The 23,478-nt window shown below is 37.8% G+C and overlaps 1 pseudogene; it reads right to left on the reverse strand.

Annotated features, from left to right (window-relative positions):
* Positions 1 to 446: 446 nt before the first annotated feature.
* Positions 447 to 545, reverse strand: LOC132280537 (small nucleolar RNA R71; annotated as a pseudogene).
* Between the last annotated feature and the right edge of the window lie 22,933 nt (positions 546 to 23,478).

Here is a 23,478-nt window from a genome sequence, read left to right on the forward strand (position 1 = left end):
CCAATGTATGCTCCACAACCTCCCATCATTCAAGGAAATCAAAATCAAGGTGCCCACGTTGCACCTCAAATTGCTAATCCTCCACTTGCTTTAAGATATCACTATGTGCCTAATGAATATAATGCACCCACATGCATTCAATTGCCACCATTTAGAGCACATCACTATGAAATTAAGCCACAAACCATTCAAATGCTTCCTAACTATCATGGACTTCCAAGTGAAGAACCTTACAAGTATTTGGATGAGTTTTTAGAAGTATGTTCTACCGTAAAATATACAGACATGCCGGAAGAGGTCTTAAGATTCAAACTTTTTCCATTCACCATAAAAGACAAGGCAAAGTATTGATTTAACAAACTCAGGCCTTTTTCAATCATTTCTTGGGCAGAAATGCAACAAGAGTTCTTGAAGTACTATCCAGTTTCTAAGACCAATGCCATGAGAACCTCAATTCGAGAAAGTTCACATAGGAATGGAGAAACATTTCATGAGGCATGGGAATGCTTCAATGAATTGCTTAGGAAGTGTCCACATCATGACATGCCCAAATGGCAATTAGTTCAATATTTCTTTGAGAGCTTATCGGACAATTGCAAAGGCATGGTTGATGCTTCCATGGGTAGCTCATACATTGATAGGCATGAGGATAACGTGTGGCGTCTTTATGAGAGCATGAGTGAAAATTCTTTGCATAGAACATTATCATCCAAGAATGGTAGAAATTCACAAGGTAAGAAGAGTGTTGGCTTACATCAAGTCGACCATTCAAATGAAATAGCCGCCGAAATGAAGTCTTTATCTCAAAGATTTGGTCAATTCTTAATTAACCAAAACTCGGCGAACCTAGTATCTTCCTTCCCTAACCATTCTCATCGTGCATCAAATGAAACATGTATGACTTGTTCTAGTGTTCTTCATTCTACTTCTCATTGTCCTCACGGACAAGTGCAAAATGAACCTAATGAACAAGTCAATGCAGCTTTTGTGAACCAAGGGAACAATCCTTATGGTACTCATTATAATCCAAGTTGGATAAATCATCCGAATTTCTCTTAGGAAAACAAAGGAGAAGGCTCAAACCCTTCCCAAGGCAGTTTTCAAGGGAAGTACATTCCACCTCCACTTCAAAACCAAGGATCCTAAGGTTATAGACCCTATCAATCACAAGGGAATCAATTTGCTAACTCTCATTTTCCCAACCAATCTTATTCCCAAGGAAATGCTAGAAGTCCCGCCTTCTAGCATCCCATTCCTCCTTCATTGCATATACATGATCTTGTGAATGAGAAAACTTCAAAATGTGATTTGAAGAATGATTTTGAAAATGATTTGAAGAAAGATTTGCCGAAAAATGAGTTTGAACAGATTTTGTTGAAAAATGATTTGAAACAAAATGATTTAAAAACTTCTTGTGTTGAAGTGACTTCAAAGAAAAATTTTAAAAAGAGTTTTGAGCCAAAAGTTCCATTTCCGGATGCCTTAAAAGGATCCATTTCAAAAGACAAGCAAAAGGCAAAAACCAATGAAATCATGGAAATGTTTAGGCAAGTGAAAATCAATCTTCTACTTTTGGATGCAATCAAGCAAATTTCGGCTTATACCAAATTCTTGAAAGACTTGTGCACCCAAAAGCGGAAGAACAAGAGCCAAGCACCAAGAAAAGTGGTTCTGACCGAGCAAGTAAGCTCAATTTTGCAACATAACACTTTACCAAAGTTTAAGGACCCCGGTTCACCTACTACTTCATGCATCATTGGTGATCATATCATTAATTGGGCACTTCTTGACTTAGGAGCAAGTGTTAACCTTCTTCCATACTCGGTTTATGTCAAATTGGGCCTAGGTGAATTGAAACTAATGTCGGTAGGTTTACAACTTGCCGACCGATCCATTAAGAAGCCTAGGGGTATAACTGAGGATGTTTTGATAAAGATTGACAAATTCTTCTTCCCCGTTGATTTTGTTGTCATTGACACGGAACCGGTCCCCAATCCTAAAAGCCAAATTCCCGTTATCCTTGGCCGTCCTTTCTTGGCAACCGCTAATGCTAACATCAATTGTAGGACGGGGATAATGAAGATCTCATTTGGCCACATGAAGGTGAAGTTGAATATCTTTAATCCCACACCCAATTCATTTGACAAATATGAAGGAGAGGTTAATATTGTAGATGAATGTCATGATCTTTAATGTCAAGGAAGTGAGCTTTTGTGTAAGACCAAAACTTCAAAGGGATCATCTTCAACCTTGCATTCTCAAAGTGTTATTTCAAATTCTTGCTTTGAAAGGGCATGGAAGCCCAAAGGTTATGATTGCATTAACAAGGGATCCAAAGTTTCTTTTGAGCTTAATCCAACAAGTTCTTCAAAGAACCCATTTGTTGGGTGGAATTCAAAGCATCTATCACCCCAACAAGGAGGGGATGAATTACAAGATCTTTGATCCGGGCTAAAAGAGCCCAATGTCTTGCTAGAGACGTTAAAGACTAGCACGACATTTCGTAGGGTGTCAAAACCTTATTGCACCCACATTTCTATCTTAAATTTCATTTCTTGCGAAGTCTAGATATTGGCTTTGGGTTCATATGCATTGCTAGGAACTATAATAAGGATTGCATGAGCTTTCATGTTGGAATTGAGCATTTTGCATAAGTTCGATCAATCTCAAATGAGAGTTCGATCGATCGAACTTCCATTTACATCCAACACTTAGAAAAAAAATTTACCTGCATCCACCTGCATCCAAATCACCTCTCTGTCCCATTGTTCGAACTTATTCTCAGATCAATCAAAAGACCTTAGATCGATCCAACTTCAAAGTTCGATCGATCTTGAGATTCAACACTTAGAAAATTTTGAGCCTGCATCAACTTACATATTTCAGCTCTCTGTCTCATCGATCGAAAACATTTCAAGATCTATCTGAAATTCTTCGATCGATCCAACTTTAAAGTTCGATCAATCTGCAAGTTCCAACACTAAACTAAATTTCTGAACCAAAAATGATCGATCGAACATTTTGTTCAGATCAATCTTAGTTCTTCAATTCTATATTTTGATCTTTGTTTGACCTTATTTGCCTTTTTAATTTTTACAAAAATTCAAAAATATTTTTATTTTATCTTATTTTTCAAAAATCACACAAAGATTTTATTTTTTTTATTTTATTTTATTCTAATGCTAAAAAAAAAAATTAAAAAAAGGAGAGATTTTACTTTATTTATTTCAAAAATCCAAAAATATTTTTATTTTTCAAAAATCCAAAATATTTTTTATTTTTCTATTTTAATTTTTAATTTCTAATTTTAGTTTCTAATTTTTTCAAAAAAATTTCAAAAATTCCAAAAACACTTTAAAGAAAGATCATCAAAGTTCGATCGATCAGAAAACTCAGTTCGATCGATCAGAAAACTCAGTTCGATCGATCAGAAAACTCAGTTCGATCGATCGAACTAATCGGGAAAAGTTTTTAAAAATAAACCTGGAGGGTCTCAAGATCGATTTGTTAGATCGATCCAACCCTCCAAACCCTCGTCCCTCATCCTTCATCGCCGCTGCACTCACCCATCTTCATCATCTTCTCCGGCGAATCTCCGACGAGATCCAAGCTTTGATTCTCTATCTCTCCTCTCGGATTCTCATCTCCATCTTCATCTCATTTTCTCTCGCGACTAGAGGCTATGACTAAGCGCAAGATTGTTGCCAAAAGGTAACACAGGGCTCAGAGACATATCAGACCGAGGATAGAGGAGCCAGCAGAGCCCTCTCATGCACAGGAGGACCCATTACAGCCTACTCCACCTCAGTCACCTGCTCATGAGGCTGAGGATGATCATATTCCATCCACTTCTGCGGCTCAGCCTGTGTTTACACCATCACCATCTCCATCATATGCTAGAGTTAAGCATTCACCATTACTATCTCCACCATACCAGCCAGCTCCACCAGCTCGAGAGCATGATAGGCCCGCCCCTAGATATGCGCATATAGCAGTGGACTATGAGTCGATGTCCGGCATAGATTTCTTCTCCAGATCGGTGCCGACCAATCAGCTTACCATGACATTATCCAAAGGGGCCTTGCAACTATTCTTACCCCAGTTATAAAGCCAATCTACCCGCGGCTAGTACGGATATTCTTCCAGAACCTCCAACTGTCCCTGCGTACCATGGCAGAGCTGGTCACTACTATAGATGGCCATCAGATTACTATTACTGTGGACTCGCTAGCCCGCTTATGCCATTGTCCACACAGATGCCCTCCGGAGCTATAGGAGCTATATCCGAGGCTATAAAGGCCTTCTTATGCCGACATGGCAGTATTTTTTATAGGTCACCATGCCGATGGCAAGACTTTCGCCACCCGCACCTTTCTCCCAGATGACCTATGGTTCTTTAATTCCGTTCTATTTTGGAACATATATATGGCCGGGCACAAGATTCAACGGCGAGGAGACTATTTGACAGCCCTCTACGCATTTTATACAGGCCACTGGGTATCTATCCCCGTGCTCATCTGGAGCGTGATGAGGAAGCTCTTTGACGAGTATATCAGCAAGGAGAAGCCCGAAAGGGCTAAGTCTCTCCCTTTTAGCCACCTTATCACCCAGATATTGATCTACCAACGCTACCCTTTCTATCCTCGGGAGCACCCTGAGAAAGGTTCCTGTCACTTCTTGAAGAAGGACCGGGATAAAAGCTACAATGCTATCATTACTAGACTACAGGACCACACAGTAGTGGCTGCAGAAGAGCTCGAGGCTGAGGAGGCAGAGGCAGCAGCAACAAACCCCGTAGCGGACGATGTACCAGTAGGTCCAGCTGCCCAGCACATAAACATTGATTTAGAGCGACCTGCAGATGACCCAGAGTAGCACTCTCCAGCTAGGTTACCAGTACACGAAGAAGAGCAGACTCAGGATCTTTCTTCTGATTCATCCATACCTAAGGCTCCTCGTCAGACCCCCGGCTTTGGAGAGCGTCTTCAGGCTCTTGAGGATGCAGTAGTTGCTATCAGAGCTGATACTACTGCCGTTCGAGCCGATACTGTAGCCCACCAAGCTAATTTTGCTACATTCTGCACGAACGTCATGACTGCACTCTGAGACTTATCTCGCAATATCTACCTCTTCCACCTGAGATTTCCAGTTCTTCTATCTTATTATACTACACCTCTGTGCTCTATACTTCATTGCTGTCACTGTATATTATTTGCAGCCGGTCTACCGGCTTTGATCTTTTGATGTATCCAGTACTTTATTTTCTTTATATATGCTTTTGTTATGGATGTCATGTGTTATATTCTTATATCTGTCTATTTGACTCCATTAGGTGCATCACAGTGACTACAGTGAGAGAGAATGCTACATAATTTTCAGGACCACCCTTATACCTCTCTCACTGTTTTATTTCATTTACACTCGCATGCCCACTATGCACTGATTATCTCTTTTTGTTATCTGATGAGTTTATCCGAGTGCCAAATTTCAGGACCACAGTTAATCCCAAGTTTGGGGGGGCCATGCAACACAATTTGGATACTTCAGTCCCGATCATTCTATTCCTTAATTGCACCGATATACTCTTTCCTTTTGTTCTCTTTGTACATTGAGGACATTGTGCCGTTTAAGTTTGGGGGTAACGGTGTACTTTTCAGTGTTAGCTTTAAACTTCAAAATTTTGACCATGACTTGTGTATTTGAGAGATTTTCTATGATTTTGATCTTTTAAGGACTATATTGCTTAAAATTTAAAAGTTGCTTGACTTGAGAGTCCAACACTCCTTGTATGCCTTATGGATGCCATTTAGGAGTAAATTTTTCGAAAGATTGATATTTTACCTGCACTTATGGTCCACATCATCTTGATTTTGTGATTGTTTTGAGATTCACTTTAGAATTCTACATTAGCATCGGCCCATACTAGCATTCACTTGTGGGGTACATGCTTTGTTGATTATTGAATTGATTATATCCCAATTGAGCTAGTAGTGCATTGAAAGCTTTCATTTTTGATAAAGGTGGATAACAACCCCTTTTCACTAAGTAGCCGGGATTCTAGCCTCATCAAGCATTGAACTTCTTACGCCGAAAAGTGGAGAGCCCAAACTCTAGGTTAAAAAATGAATTAAAAAAAAAAAAAAAAAAAAAAAAGGAAAAGGAAAAGTTGCAAAAGCAATAAAAAAAATGAAGATTTCTCCCAAAAGGTGAGAAGTGGGAAATGATTAGATGGAGGTTGTTTTGATTTGTAGCCTAGTTGATTTGAGCTTGTAAGTCCATAGGGGTGTTTGAACGCCTAATGCCCTAATGCCGTCTGGTTTGGGAATCATTGACCTAACATTCGACCTCATGAATCGCTAGAAAGCTTAATAGATCAACACATTGCACCATGCTTCCATCTTTTATCCGAATATATATAAAAATAAAAAATAAAAAATAAAAAAATCGAGTGACAAGAATAAGCGCACCCAGAACAATAAAGCTTTAATAAAAAGTTTACTTTTGTCTTAATGATCGGTACTAGATTTGTGTGCTAGTTTGAGGGTAACGATGTGACTAATTCTTTATTTGGCTAAGATGGCAACATATTTGATGCCAATCCACTTAAAAAGGATTCTAAAGTTGTTTTGATTTGCATGATCATTTTCTTGATGTGTGGAGGACCATACTTGCTTGCTTGATGTTGAGATTTTAGGAGATTGCTCGGAAATGTTTAAAAAATTACATACTTGAGGTAGTTTTCTCCCAATGCTTGTTTGCAATATTGGTGTCTCTTTTGTGAGAATGAGCTTAATGTTTGTGGGTATCATTTTTGGAAACCCTCACGAGACTTCACTCGTCCACTAGGGGTAACCTAGGGGTTTAAAAGGTTTGTTGCATATGCTAAATGCAATCGTGTTCCCTACGAAAGTGGCCATATCCATTTATTGTTTTCTAATTTATAGTTGTTTAGTTGTTCATTTCATTTCTTTACTTCGTAGTTCATTGCTAGGGACTAGCAATATTTAAGTTTAGGGGTGTGATGAGCGCTGAAAAGTGCACTTTTAAACCCCTTAAGCTTAGGTATTCTAGTACCTTTATCTATCTTACTTTACCGTTTTAGATTGATTTCGTATTATTTCTATTTTCAGGCACTTATCCCGAAAATAAGCTAACTCAGCCAAATAAGAGCAGAAATAAAGCAATTCTGGTATGAATCAAAGAAATGAGCCAAGTGGAAGCAAAAGGAAGAAAAATGTGGAAATCAACATCTTCGATCGATCTCAGATCAAGGTTTGATCGATCCAACATGATCGATCTCAGCACTTTAAGATGGATCAAAGCCATGATGACATTTTTGAGATCTCAAAAGTTCGATCGATCCAACATCATTCTTCGATCGATCGAACTACCTTATCCTTATCCAAATAATTGATCTTATCTAGTTGTACCACCCTACCAACCACTTTTGTCCTTTTCCCAAAAATATCTTCAAAATATCTCAGATTTGTCTTTATCTAAAAAGCGCCACCATTGAGGATCGATCTAACATCAGTTCGATAGATCTCAGCCATATTCGATCGATCCAAGTCCAAGGTTCGATCGATCGAACTTCTTCCAGTGCGAAAAAGTTAAATTCTAGCTCATTGAAAGTTGTCTTTTATCCAATCATTAGGGAATATTTTGTGCACGATCCCAGCTCATTTTGTGTGCCATTTGACTTACCTATATAAGGATAAGGATTACTTTTTACATAAGAGCACCTAATATCATATCATATCATCTCATACCTTGTAAGAACTCTTGGAGAGCAAGCTTAGAGGAGGAGGAGGCTAGAGACACCATTGGAGACTCTTCATCAACCAAGAAGCAAATCTCTACCATGGAGTTAGCCCTTGAGGGTTGGAAAAGCACTACCATGAGTGGCTAGACATCCTCTTGGGGCTAGAGTTAGCCCCAAGCATACTTTCTACATCTTGATTTTGTGTATTATTGAGGGATTAGTGTTGTAATACATGTTTTGGCACTTTTATATTTATAGATCTTGTTTATTTAATGATTTATGTAGTTTAATGCTTCCAATTGATCATTTCATTCTATCCAAATGTGTTTGTCTCTATTTCTTGTGTTATTGATGCATGTCTATGTGTATTAATGCCATAGATCTAGAGATTGTCAAAACATAGTGCTTAAAGGAATGCTCTTGTAATTTTCTCGATGGTTCATGCTCATTTCTTGATGGATTGTACCTCTCCCTTAGCTTAATTAGTTTAATTTCATGTCATTAGCTTACTTGTACTGTACTGGTAGCATAGTTGTTAGGTGGAGGACAATCCATGCTTGTTGTTTGATGTTCCATACTTTTAAATGCAAGTAACATATGTCTCTAACCTTGTGGTGTATATGGCTTGTGAGCTTAATGAAAAGATTAATGACTTTCTAGATATATTATGTTTTTCACGTGCTATTTAGACAATATATACTTAATTACTAGATATATTGTGCTTTCCACATGTTGATTAGACAATGTATGCTTAATTGGTCACCTTTGCCAATTGAATCAACCAAACACACACACACATCAATATTGCAACACACATTTCCCTCATTAGTCACTTGTTAAGGGTGTAGAAAAGCATTTTTTGGTGGTGACCTCTAAACCCCAAGATCTCTCTCTCTCTTACTTACTCTTTATTGCATTTAATTAATTATTTTAATTTGCTCTCTAATTTAATCAACCAACTAACCATTTGTTTGATCACTCGACCTAATAACCCTAATAGCGATTCCATAACCAAATTCGACTCCAATCCCTTGGGACAATCCCTACTCACCCTAACTATATTTTTAGTGAAGGTAGTAGTGGCTTCTATAAATGTAAAACTTTGCCTTCGCCTTAATGCACACTCTTAAGCTTGTGGTGTAGGACGGCGAAACCACCACCAATTCGGCAGCGGTTGTCTACGGCTCAGAGTAGGCAGAAGAGTTATGTTGACAGGAGGAGGAGATCCTTGTCTTTGGAGGTAGGGGATCATGTCTTTCTCAAGATTTCTCCATGAAAGGGACTTCTGAGATTTCGGTAGATGGGCAAGTTGTGTCATAAGTTCATTGGACCATTTCAGATTTTAAAGCCCGTCGGTGAAATTACTTATCGTTTGGCGTTGCCGCCAGACCTGGATAGGGTTCACGACGTCTTTCATGTCCCTATGTTGAGAAAGTACGAGCCATATCCATCGCATGTTTTACGATGGACAGATGTTGTTGATGAGGACGTGACCTACGAGGAGGGTCCAGTCTAGATTCTTGATTCACGGGAGAAGGTCTTACGGACTAAGACCATTCCATTGGTTAAGGTCTTGTGGCGACATCACGGCGTTGAGGAGGCTACTTAGGAGTTCGAACAGGAAGTTCACTCTTGGTATCCCAACTTGTTTTCTCTTTCAGGTACGACTCGATTTTAGGGACGAAATCCTTTTCCTACCTTTCTTTTTTAGTGATTTCTTTTTTTTCGTCTTCTTCCCTATTTCATCTTTTTCCCTTTTATCATTTTTCTTTGCATAACCTCACTTTCTGTGCTCGGATTTTATTCCTTCTTTGCATGCATCCATGATATTTAAATTCCAAGATAATTGTATTTTTACTTTCGTAAAAAATACATTTTAGTTGATTACTCTTTCGTAAAGGGCATGGATGCATACTTTCTTATAAATATTATTGATTTTTGGTGTTTTAGTGTAATTATGTAACATAATTATTTTTCGTCTTGGGGACCATTTTGTAATTTAATTTGAAAGATATTTTGGGAAAGGACCTTTTTGTAATTTTTGGAAAGTGTGACAAGTGTCACACTCTCATATAGCCACTTGCTGGCATTTGGGTGGGGAGATTTGGAAGCATAATCTTGTGACATTTGGAGATTCACCTACTTGTTGGCCTAGGATTGGTGCACTTGTTTACTTTGATGGTTGACAAGTGTAGTAATGAGCGCTGAAAAGTGCGTATTTAAACCCCTTAAGCTTAGGTATTCTAGAACCTTTATCTATCTTATTTTACCATTTTGTATTGATTTCGTGTTATTTCTATTTTCAAATACTTATCCCCAAAATAAGCTAACTCAGCCAATTAAGAGCATAATTGAAGCAATTCTGGGATGAATCAAAGAAAGGAGCAAAGTAGAGCAAAAAGAAGCAAAAGGTGGAATTTCAACAACTTCGATCGATCTCAAGAAAAGTTCGATCGATCCAACTTTCATCAATCTCAGCACTTCAAGATGGATCTTAGTCATGTTTGTCCCTATTCAAAGATCTCAAAAGTTCGATCGATCCAACTTCCTTCTCTGATCGATCGAACATTCTTGTCCTTATCCAAATGATTGATCTTATCCAGTTGTACCACCCTACCAACCACTTTTGCCCTTTTTCCCAAAAATATCTTCAAAATATCTCAAATTTGTTTTTATCCAAAAAGGCGCCGCCATTGAGGATCGATCTAGCCTAAGTTCGATAGATCTCAGCCAGGTTCGATCGATCCAAGTCCAAGGTTCGATCGATCGAACTTCCTCTAGTGCGAAAAAGTTAAATTTCTAGCTCACAAAAAGTTGTCCTTTATCCAATCATTGGAGAATATTTGTTGTACGACCCCAGCTCATTTTGGGTGTCATTTGACCTACCTACATAAAGATAAGGATTACTTTTTGTATCATATCATATCATATCATATCATACCTTGTAGAACTCTTAGGGAGGAAGAAAAGAAGATGAGGAGGCTAGAGACACCATTGGAGACTCTTCATCAACCAAGGAGCAAATTTCTTCCATGGAGCTTGCCCTTGAGGGTAGAAGGACATCATCCATGAGTGGCTAGACATCCTTTTGGGGCTAGAGTTAGCCCTAAGCATGCTTTCTACTTCTTGATTTATGTATTTTTAAGGGGATTTGTATTATGATTCATCTCTTGACACTTTTATATATATAGATCTTGTTTATTCAATGATTTATGTGATTTAATGCTTCCAATTGATCATTTCATTCTATCCATATGTCTATGTATGCTATAATAGATGTTCATGTGTTTGTCTCTATTTCTTGTGTTATTAATGCATGTCTATGTGTGTTGATACTATAGATCTAGAAATTGTCAAGACATAGTGCTTAATGTCAAGTTCTTGTGGTTTATTTGATGGTTCATACTCATTGTTTGATGGATTGTACCTCTCCCTTAGTTTAATTAGTTTAATTTCATGTCATTAGCTTAGTTGTAGTGTAGTTGTTAAATGGGAGGACAATCCATGCTTATTGTTGATGTTCCATACTTATTAAAGCAAGTAACATGTATCTCTAACCTTGTGATGTGTTTGGATTGTGAGCTTAAAGAAAGGATTAATGGCTTAATTTGATATGTTGTGCTATCCACCATGTTGTTTAGACAATATATGCTTAATTTGTCATCCATGGTTATTGAAACAACCACACACATACTATTTGTTGCAATACATGCCCTTCCCCTCAATAATCATTCATTAAAGGTATAGAAAAGCTATGCTTAGTGGTAATCTCTAAACCCCAAGATCTCTCTCTCTCTTTCATTCTCTCTATTGCATTATTGCTAAGTAAGTTTAATATGCATCTAGTTTAATTCAACCAACCAACCACTATTTTGATCACTCAACCTATGATAAGCGCCGAATATTGCATATTCAAGCGCCATTAATTGCATTATTTAAGTCCATTGTTTGCTTATATTATGTAGATTACTTTCATTTGCATGTTTTTGTATATTTCCAGGTCCATTGGCCAAAAAGAAGCAAGAAGGATGCTTTGTGGAGTTTTGACCATCAAAAGGCACAAGGCTGAATTTCTGGCAGCAGTGGATCCTGAACTTTGCTCGCCATTTTGACCTAGAAAAATCAAGAATTGGACTTCCATCATAACAGGAAATATTTAGAGCTCTGAATCAGCTTTCCAAATCTTCAAACAGTTCATCATTTGGAATTCATAGCAGAGAGTTATGATATTTTTATCAGAGGTACTCAGAACTGCCTGGCAGCAATGAATTTCTGTCTTGCTCTTCAATTTCGACCAACCAGACTTGAGAATTGGATCTTCACCAAAACATAAAGTTTTTAGAACTCTGAATTAGATTTCCAAATATTCAAACGGTTCATCATTCGGAGTTTGGAGCACAAAGTTATGGCTGTTTAACCAAAGTAGGTCTGGGCAGAGCAAGTGAAGCATGGAGCTTTTTACACTAAATTCGAGTGCTCGAGGCCTTGCTTCGAGTGCTCGAATTTTGGGCAGATTGTTGTTCGGGAATAGCCCATTTCAGCCACTTGCACTCTACATTTACCAACTTTGGATTTCCCTATTGATGAGGTGGTTGAGGATGTCTTTTGGTGGAGGGAGAGAGGCCTTTTCTATAAAAGAGAAGAGAAGGGAGGCCACACATGATTAATCTCACTTTTGGATCATATTTTTGGAGAGAGAAGAGAGCAAAGAGGAGGAGTTCTTGAAGCTTCAAGGAGGAAGCTCAAAAATGGAGGGGAAAGCCTTGCTTCTTCCTTCATCTAGGGCCACCATGGGTAACTAAACCTCCTCTAGGGAGGTGATGAAGCTCCATTTTGTACGCTTTGCTTTATTTTGATTTATATTTGGGGGTTAATATATGTATGTAATCCTTCCATGAACTAGAGCTCTTCATTTGATGTAATGAATTTCAATATCTATACATAATCATCTTGAGTTAAATATCTTGTCTTAGATGGTTTTTCTCCTATGATTATATTGCTACATTTTCATAGTGACAATGGAATGGAGTTTATGGAAGTGTTGTTAATGGCATGATATTTAGGAGATTTGATAATCTATTGCTTAGGATCTTCCTTTGATAGATTATTCTTGGATTCTATGTTATGTGCTTCTACTATGTGATTAAGGGCTTGATAACTCTATGCTTAGTGAGTATGTCTAAGGTTACAACCTAGTTTAGGTAACCATAACATGCAATGCTTTGATAGGTTATTCTTACCTATTGATTTCATAAATTTCTTGAAGGGAATGTAATAATTTGTGTTGTTGCATCCCATGGTTATACATATATGTTATTCCCCTAAGTAAATCATATCCTAGCATGCTTATTGATGGTTGTGGAGTCTCTTCCCTATTCTCTTCTCTATTGTTCTATCTCATCTAATTCTTGCAAGTCACTATTGTTTGATGCACATTTGAATTCCTAGTTTAGCGACCATCAAACAAACCCTTATTACCCCTTATCATTCTAAGAACAATTCTCGACACTTAGGTTGCCATAGACTAGCGCAGTCCCAGTGGTTCGACTTACCCGACCAATAGCCCTATTTTACAATGATTCGTGCTATTGCGAAGGTTGATGTATAGTTGATCAACTGATCAATTTTTGGCGCCGTTGCCGGGGACTGTAAACGGTTTAGCGACCATAGTTTTAGGGTTAATTTTAGTTTGATTATGAATATTGTGTCTTGTGAATATTCCTTGTGTATTTTGACCATCTTTGTGTTTTAAGTGTTGTAAGATTCTAGGGACTCGACTCTCACCGTGGGAACGCTAGCAAAGTGTAAGTCTAGAGGACCCTAGGTAAGCTTCTTGACCTTTTAGTTTCGCATTGTTATATTTTGTGCATGTGTTAAGCTTAGAAGTAGTTAATTTATTTGCAAGCCCTTGTTGAGGCTATATTATTGTTTTAATTTCGTGTTCAAGCATCGGTCCTTGTCGTGGCCAATTTAATTTTTGTCTTGATAATTGAGGAGAAAGGGAATATCATATGTGGAGGTTATGGTGATGAAGTGTTATGTTGATTGCTTTGTGTGTTGTTGAATTACTCCTAGATGGAGAATAATTGTCTCCTAACTTAATTCTACACACCACATGCGTTTTATGCTTTTTGCTCTAGTAATACACATCATACAAGAGATTGTCTTCCAACGAGACAATTCTCGGATTTTTATCTAGAGCAACCAAATGCAAATTTCTCTGAACCGGGTAGTGATCCATACTTCAATGGTTATAACTCGGGTTCAGGAGATCATCAAAACTTCTTGTGGCTTGACATAGGAAATTCAGCCCCACAATCTCTTGGGCAACATTTTCACTCCAATTTTCAACCCAATGATCATTATTTCCTGCCCTCTTCTTCTCCTTTTTTACCGTCTCCATTGGATGAGTTAATAGCTGCCAACGAACAAATGATAGAGTCTATACATACGCAAATGATGGAGTCCAACAAGCAAATGTTGGATGACATTGTTAGCATACAATCCACCGCCTATTCTCATTCCCAATCTAGAGTTGATTTAGATGACCAAATAGCCCAAATTCAACAAATGGTTGATGTTCTAAATCAGGAAAAGGAAGAAGAATTTCCAATTGAACTTGTGGTCAATCCAAAAGAGAATTCTATGAATGATGAGTTTACTTCTAGTAATTTTCATTACGAGAATGTTTAAGTGGTTACTGCATGTGAAAATGAAGAAATAGTGGGTGAAGATCAAATTGTCGCCACACAAAAAATTGAAGAAATTGTGGTTCAAAATGAGGAAATTAATGATGATGAGATTGTATCCTATAAAAATCCAGCATAGCCCCTACATAATCCCTTGCTTGATACTCCTCCTTTAATGAAGGATCCTCTAAAAACATGATTAGCTCATTTTAATTATGAGGATTTTGATGTTGCCAATTCTGTTTGCGAGGTCAATTCTTTACTTGATATTCCTCCTATTCATTCTCTTCCTTTGTCAACATCAAATGTATCTCTTTCTTGGGAGCTTGCATCTCATCCCATTCCCTCACTTGAGTTATCTCAAACTGTTGAGCCCGAACCACCGGATAAGTGTGGGGAGGATGTTGAAAGTTTGAAGGACAATTCTCCGGGCATTCTCATGTTAAATATGATTTTTCAAAAACCTTTGCTAGGTGTGCCCTCACTTAATCCATCTTCCCATAATCCAAATCAGCCCCATAATCCAAAATTCTTCATTGAGGATGAAGAGTGGATAGAGGTCTTTCCATTACCTCTTTTCAACTTTTGTCTTCAAGCTCTTTTTCTTCCGCTTCCAAAAGAACTTTCTTATTTAGGGAAGCTTGAATCTCTTGAGAGACATGGCATAGGGTGATGAGGACTAACCTGATCTCGGTGCGTCTAGCTATCGACACTAAATTTAGCACTCATGGGAAGCAATTCTTTCAATTTCCAAGCTTCCCTCCTTTCAATTGCCTGAGCCATGAAATTTTCTGGGAAATGGTTTCGAAAAGCAAAAAATTTGATTTTTCTAAAATGGTCTTCAGTTGTGTTCCGCAATTTTAGACCGGCTTCTTAGACCTTCTCAGCCCTAATTTTCATTCCCGAAAATTTCCATCGCTTCCAAGCAATTTCATCGGATCTTGGGAATGCTTCTCATGTGCATATTTTCTCATTTTTAATGCACAAGTTGGAAATTTTCTCAAAATTCTCCATGCATTAGAGAGAAGCTGCAAGGTTTGAAAATTTTCCCAAAATTTTCCATGCATTGGAGATGAAATGCAAAGTTTGAAAATTTTTCATCCAGGCATTAGAAATGTTGAGCAATTTAACAATTTTTCCAAAAATTTTCCACCCATGCATTGGAACGGACTGAATTTGCAAGTTTGAAAAATTATCCATGCATTAGAGAAAAGTTGCCAAGTTTAAAAATTTTCTAAATTCATCCAAGCATTGGCGCACAATTGCAAAGTTTGAAGAATTTTCAAAAATTAATCTATGCATTGGATTGACATTGCAAGTTTTAAAAAAATTTCTACATTCATCCATGCATTCATGTTGGCTGAAAAATTCATTTCCATGTTGCTCACATTGCACATTCCATTGCAATGAATTCATTTTCGAGCCTACTGATCCAATTTCGAGCAATCTACCTTCCCTGTCGAGTGCTCGTTGCTGCCTCCAATCTTGCATGCACCACTGTCCTAATTTCGAGCATTCAAGATCCAAGTTAGAGTGCTCGCAGCTGCACACCAATTTCAGCACATCATTCGCAGCTACTGCCTCCATTTTGAGCCCTCGAATCCCAATTTTGAGTGCTCGAACCTCCTCCACATCTTGCCAAGCTCTCTACCCCAAGCTCGAGCACTCTAGCTCCCATTTGGAGTGCTCGAGCCTAGCCAACATGCCCACCATGCAACAAACCAAGCTTCCTTCCACCTCCAAACCAACCTCATCTTAAACCCACCTCAACTCCTCAAGAACAACCATCTCGACAACCCCTCTCCATGCAAACCAACCCACCCCATGCATTCACAAACCCACCTGCTCGAGCTTGCTCAACCCTCACCCAAGCAAACCTCACACCCTCCTTCACCAACACCAAACCCATCTCGGCAACACCCAACCGCCACCTTCTTCCTTGATCGAACCCAACACACCTTCCTCACCATTCATCCCGAGCCCTCGAAGCCCTTATCCCTCTCTCACCCTCAACTCTCTGCTTAGCTTTCGAGCACTCTAAGACTAGTTTCGAGTGCTCGAACCAACGCCAATGCCCCTATTTCGACTCCTCTAGCCTACCCAACTCACCTTCTATCCACCTCTCCTCCATGCAAGCTCACACCATTACCTCAACCCCACCCTCTCGGCCATCCACCACCATGCATGAGCATCATGCCACCACCACACCACTCAACCCCTCGGCATCTCTCTCCACACATCAACCAACCAACACCATTCCCTCAACCCCCATTTCTTATAACCTACCCAAACCATCCCTCTCAAACCAACCAACCTCACCCCTTACTCCTCTCGATAGCCATCAACTTCTCCTCCATGCAACCAATCCAAACTCACCCTCCCTCCAACCATACATGCATGCCAAAAAAAATAAAAAATTGTATAGATTTTTGTCTTTCTTTAACATTCCTATTGTATTCTTATTTATGTTTTGATTTTTCTTATGAGACCTATGCTTTCACTTGTGTATAGTAGTTGTGTTTCGATAGGTTCTCCTGTCCAAGTTTGGGGGACGCAATTGCGCACTCACATAGCTGAACATCTTCGCCTTCGTCACTCCACTTGGTATTATTGTTCTTTAACCCTCTCTGTTCTTATTTTCATTTACTTGTCTTCTCACATTGAGGATAATGTGACATTCAAGTTTGGGGGTGCATTTATGCATTTCTGGTTTCATAATTTTTGCTAAGCAATGATAGTATAACTTGACACTTGTCGGAGACAAAGCATATGTTTAATACCTTGTGTATAGAAGCAATTGACATTTTTGAAAATAAAAAAAAAATTTGAGTTGAAATGATCATGTGGATTCAAATTAGTCTGTATAAATGTCTCAATTAAATTCTCGCTGGATTTGACCCTCTTTTAAGCTTCACAATGCACAGATGCACATTGGAAACTTAACTGTAAGGCATGCAACTTGATTGACCTTGACCTTGGCCTAGTTAATCTGATTTGATGAACCTGATAGATGGAACCTTTGGCATGTATTTTGAAAAAAAAAAAAAAAAAAAAAAAACTGAGAAAGAAAGAAAATAATGACCGGTTGACTTTCGTAGCCTTTCCAACTTGAGCTATTAAGCCCTTTGGAGTGTCTCTACACTTAGCACCCTAAAGCCATCTGGTTTGGGAGTTGTTGGCCTAACGCTCGCTACAAGGGTTGGTTAGAAAGCTTAAAGGACTTAAACATTGCACGGTCATTCAAAAAAAAAATTGTAATAAACATGGTTCGTTGGAGTTCGTAGCCTTTCCAACTTGAGCTATTAAGCCCTTTGGAGTGTCTCTACACTTAACACCCTAAAGCCATCTGGTTTGGGAGTTGTTGGCCTAACACTTGCTACATAGGTTGGTTAGAAAGCTTAAGGGACTTCAGCATTGCACAACCATCTTATGTTTCACTTCTGAGTTACAATAAATTGTCAACAAGCAACAAAAGTTGTCTTGTAAATAAAATCATACCTTATGGACCTCATTTAAAGGGGAATTCAATGATTTGAAAACTTGTGCTTTGGAATTGGAAAAGAAAGTAAAAGCCGCATGTTGATAATCCAATCCACTTTCACTGAAGTTAGAGTTGATTTCCATTTAAGAGATGACAATTGAGTTATTTATATGGACTATGATGTTGATGCATGCATGTTGAAATGTGTTTAGTATCAATGCTTCATATATGTAAGGTAGTCTTCCCAATGACCCCATCTCCAGCTCTTTTTCTGTTTCAAGTTATTTTTGAGCTATGTATATATCTCATTTTACCATGGATAATATTTTTGTAGTAGCATGCCCATGGTTGTCTTTTCATTAAGTTTTTCATTGTAGTTTTGCTAAGAGACTAGCAAAATGTAAGTTTGGGGGTGTGATAAGCGCCGAATATTGCATATTCAAGCGCCCTTAATTGCATTATTTAAGTCCATTGTTTGCTTATATTATGTAGATTAGTTTCAGTTGCATGTTTTTGTATATTTTCAGGTCCATTGGCCAAAAAGAAGCAAGAAGGATGCTTTGTGGAGTTTTGACCATCAAAAGGCACAAGGCTGAATTTCTGGCAGCAGTGGATCCTGAAATTTGCTCTCCATTTTGACCTAGAAAACTCAAGAATTGGACTTCCATCATAACAGGAAATATTTAGAGCTCTGAATCAGCTTTCCAAATCTTCAAACAGTTCGTCATTCGGAGTTCGGAGCAGAGAGTTATGATATTTTTATCAGAGGTGCTCAGAACTGCCTGGCAGCAATGAATTTCTGCCTTACTCTTCAATTTCGACCAACCAGACTCGAGAATTGGATCTTCACCAAAACATAAATTTTTTAGAACTCTGAATTAGATTTCCAAATATTGAAACGGTTCATCATTCAGAGTTTGGAGCACAAAGTTATAGCTGTTTAACCAAAGTAGGTCTGGGCGGAGCAAGTGAAGCATGGAGCTTTTTACACTAAATTCGAGTGCTTGAGGCCTTGCTTCGAGTGCTCGAATTTTGGGCAGATTGTTGTTCGGGAATAGCCCATTTCAGCCACTTGAACTCTACATTTACCAACTTTGGATTTCCCTATTGATGAGGTGGTTGAGGATATCTTTTGGGGGAGAGAAAGAGGCATTTTCTATAAAAGAGAAGAGAAGGGAGGCCACACATGATTAATCTCACTTTTGGATCAGATTTTTGGAGAGAGAAGAGAGCAAAGAGGAGGAGTTCTTGAAGCTTCAAGGAGGAAGCTCGAAAATGAAGGGGAAAGCCTTGCTTCTTCCTTCATCTAGGGCCACCATGGGTAACTAAACCTCCTCTAGGAAGGTGATGAAGCTCCATTTTGTAAGCTTTGCTTTGTTTTGATTTATATTTGGGGGTTAATATATGTATGTAATCCTTCCATGAACTAGAGCTCTTCATTTGATGTAATGAATTTCAATATCTATACATAATCATCTTGAGTTAAATATCTTGTCTTAGATGGTTTTTCTCCTATGATTATATTGCTACATTTTCATAGTGACAATGGAATAGAGTTTATGGAAGTGTTGTTAACGGCATGATATTTAGGAGATTTGATAATCTATTGCTTAGGATCTTCCTTTGATAGATTATTCTTGGATTCTATGTCATGTGCTTCTACTATGTGATTAAGGGCTTGATAACTCTATGCTTAGTGAGTATGTCTAAGGTTACAACCTAGTTTAGGTAACCAAAACATGCAATGCTTTGATAGGTTATTCTTACCTATTGATTTCATAAATTTCTTGAAGGGAATGTAATAATTTGTGTTGTTGCATCCCATGGTTATACATATATGTTATTCCCCTAAGTAAATCATATCCTAGCATGCTTATTGATGGTTATGGAGTCTCTTCCCTATTCTCTTCTCTATTGTTCTATCTCATCTAATTCTTGCAAGTCACTATTGTTAAATGCACATTTGAATTCCTAGTTTAGCGACCATCAAACAAGCCCTTATTACCCCTTATCATTCTAAGAACAATTCTAGACACTTAGGTTGCCATAGACTAGCGCAGTCCCAATGGTTCGACTTACCCGACCAATAGCCCTATTTTACAATGACTCGTGCTATAGCGAAGGTTGATGTATAGTTGATCAACCGATCAACCTACTAACCCTAATTTTGATTCCTCAACCTAGTACGACACTCAATCCCTTGGGACGATCCCTACTCACCCTAGCTATATTTTTAGTGAAAGGTAGTAGTGACAATTTCTAAATGTAAAACTTGGCCAAATTTGCATAAACTTTTGGCGTGCGACGACCTACACACCAAGTTTTTGGTGTGCGTCATTGTCGTATAGTGGTGAGTATATCTGCCTGTCACGTGGATGACCCGGGTTCGATCCCCAGCAACGGCGCCAAAAACTTGTTGTGTTGGTCGTCGCACGCCAAAAGTTTATGCAAATGTGGCCAAGTTTTACATTTAGAAATTGCTACTACTACCTTTCAGTAAAAATATAACTAAGGTGAGTAGGGATTGTCCCAAGGGATTGAGTGTCATACTAGGTTGAGGAATCAAAATTAGGGTTAGTAGGTCGAATGATCAAAATAGTGGTTAGCTGGTTGAATTAAACTAGATGCAAATTAAACTAAAGTAAGCAATAATGCAATAGAAAGAATGAAAGAGAGAGAGATCTTGGGGTTTAGAGATCACCACTAAATATAGCTTTTCTACACCTTTAATGAATGATTAATGAGGGGAAGGGCATGTATTGCAATAAATAGTATATGTGCGGTTCTTTCAACAAGCATGGATAACAAATTAAGCATATATTGTCTAAACAACATGGTGGATAACACAACATATCAAATTAAGCCATTAATCCTTTTTTTAAGCTCACAATCCAAACACATCACAAGGTTAGAGATACATGTTACTTACTTTTCATAACTATGGAACATCAACAACAAGCATGGATTATCCTCCCATTTAACAACTACACTACAACTAAGCTAATGACATTAAATTAAACTAATTAAACTAAGGGAGAGGTACAATCCATCAAGCAATGAGTATGAACTATCAAATAAACCACAAGAACATGACATTAAGCACTATGTCTTGACAATTTCTAGATCTATAGCATCAACACACATAGACATGCATCAATAACACAAGAAATAGAGACAAACACATGAACATCTATTATAGCATACATAGACATATGGATAGAATGAAATGATGAATTGGAAGCATTAAATCACATAAATCATTGAATAAACAAGATCTATATATATATAAGTGTCAAGACATGAATCACAATACAAATCCCCTCAAAAATACATAAATCAAGAAGTAGAAAGCATACTTAGGGCTAATTCTAGTCCCAAGAGGATGTCTAGCCACTCATGGATGATGTCCTCCAACCCTCAAAGGCAAGTTCCATAGAAAAAATTTGTTCCTTGGTTGATGAAGAGTCTCCAATGGTGTCTCTAGCCTCCTCCTCTTCTTTTCTTCCTCCCTAAGAGTTCTATAAGGTATGATATGATATGATGTGATATAATACAAAAAGTAATCCTTATCCTTATATAGGTAGGTCAAATGACACCCAAAATAAGCTGGGGTCGTACAGCAAATATTCCCCAATGATTAGATAAAGGATAACTTTTTGTAAGCTAGAAATTTAACTTTTTTGCACTAGAGGAAGTTCGATCAATCGAACCTTGGACTTGGATTGATCGAACATGACTGCGATCTATCGAACTTAGGCTGGATCGATCTTCAATGGCAGCGCCTTTTTGGATAAAAACAAATCTGAGATATTTTAAAGATATTTTTAGGAAAAGGACAAAAGTGGTCGGTAGGGTGGTACAACTGAATAAGATCAATCATTTGGATAAGGATAAGAATGTTCGATCGATCAGAGAAGGAAGTTGGATCGATCAAACTTTTGAGATCTTTGAACAGGGACAAACATAGCTCATATCCATCTTGAAGTGCTGAGATCGATGAAAGTTGGATCGATTGAAATTTTCTTGAGATCGATCGAAGTTATTGAAATTTCATATTTTGCTTCCTTTTGCTCTACTTTGCTTCTTTCTTTGATTCATCCCAGAATTGTTTCAATTATACTCTTATTTGGCTGAGTCAGCTTATTTTGGGGATAAGTACCTGAAAATAGAAATAACACGAAATCAATACAAAACGGTAAAATAAGATAGATAAAGGTTCTAGAATACCTAAGCTTAAGGGGTTTAAATACGCACTTTTCAGCACTCATCATGTAGGCTTATGATTACACCTAGGAAGGAGCCTTGGATTTGTGACAAGTGTAGGCTCACAAATGAGTCTTGCGTTAGTGTGTGTGTGTGAGACGTAATGTAAGAGCACATAGTGAGTGGAGGAATACTAGATCCTCCATTCACTATTTTAACTTTCATCTTTTTTGTTTCCTTTGTTCTTCAAAACCCTAACCTAGCCACTATTGGAGAAAAGCTTGGTTAATAGCTTATTTCTTCATTTTGGCTTCCTTCCACTCACCTTAGACTATGAACCTTAGGAGACAAAAGTTTCCTCTCACTCTCCTCTTCATAACCCTAGAGTTGTTTTTCATTTTGAGCTTGGTTGCTTTGGATTATAGAGATTCAATTATCTATTGCGGTAGGGGTGGTAGTATGTTTATATTTTAAGTGTTTTATAATCTTTTGGGAATTAATATATATTGTGTATATGCTTTTAGAATTGTAGTATTGCATATTATAGGAAATCCTTCTGATTGACTTAGGGTTTGTTGATTTAAGCATGTATGTTGTGTATGTATCTTATGTAGGGTTATTAATATTGTATAAAACTCTTATTGACTTGTATTACTATACTATTGTGGTGAAAATTCTACATTCTAATTGATTACTATTGGTAATTGTAATTATTTTAGAAGCTTAATACTATAATGTTGTAATCTAGTATATAAAGTGATATGGCTGTCGCAGCACAACAAAATTTGTGCAAAATAGTGTGGCCAAGTTTTACATTTATAAATGCCACTACTACCACTAACTAAAAATATAGCAAAGGTGAGTAGGGATATTGGAGGGCTACTAGTAATGGAAACAATGCTTAGGGTTAGTAGGTCGAGTGATCAAAGGTAGATTGTTTGTTTGATTAAACTACAATTCAGATTAAACAAGCTTAATATAAAACAAGTAATTAAAGGATAGAAAAAATAAGAGAGAGAGGTCTTGGGACTTAGAGATCACCACTAAGCATCACCTTTCTGTACACTCAATTCATAATTAATGAGGGGGAAAACACATGTTGTAACAATAGTGAGTGTGTGTAGTTGTTTCAATAAGCATGGATGACCAATTAAGTATATATTGTCTAAACAACACAATGAATAGTACAATATATCAAACTAAGCCATTAATCCTTCTTTAAGCTCACAATCCAAACACGTCACATAATTAGAAAAATACACTACTTGTATTCATAAGTATAGAACATCAAACAACAAGCATGGATTGTCCTCCCATTAAATAACTAAGGTAACTACACTACA

Source organism: Cornus florida, unplaced genomic scaffold (assembly GCF_030987335.1).
Source record: "Cornus florida cultivar Cherokee Brave unplaced genomic scaffold, ASM3098733v1 CherokeeBrave_3.0.0_Hap2_Chr10, whole genome shotgun sequence".
NCBI lineage: Eukaryota > Viridiplantae > Streptophyta > Magnoliopsida > Cornales > Cornaceae > Cornus > Cornus florida.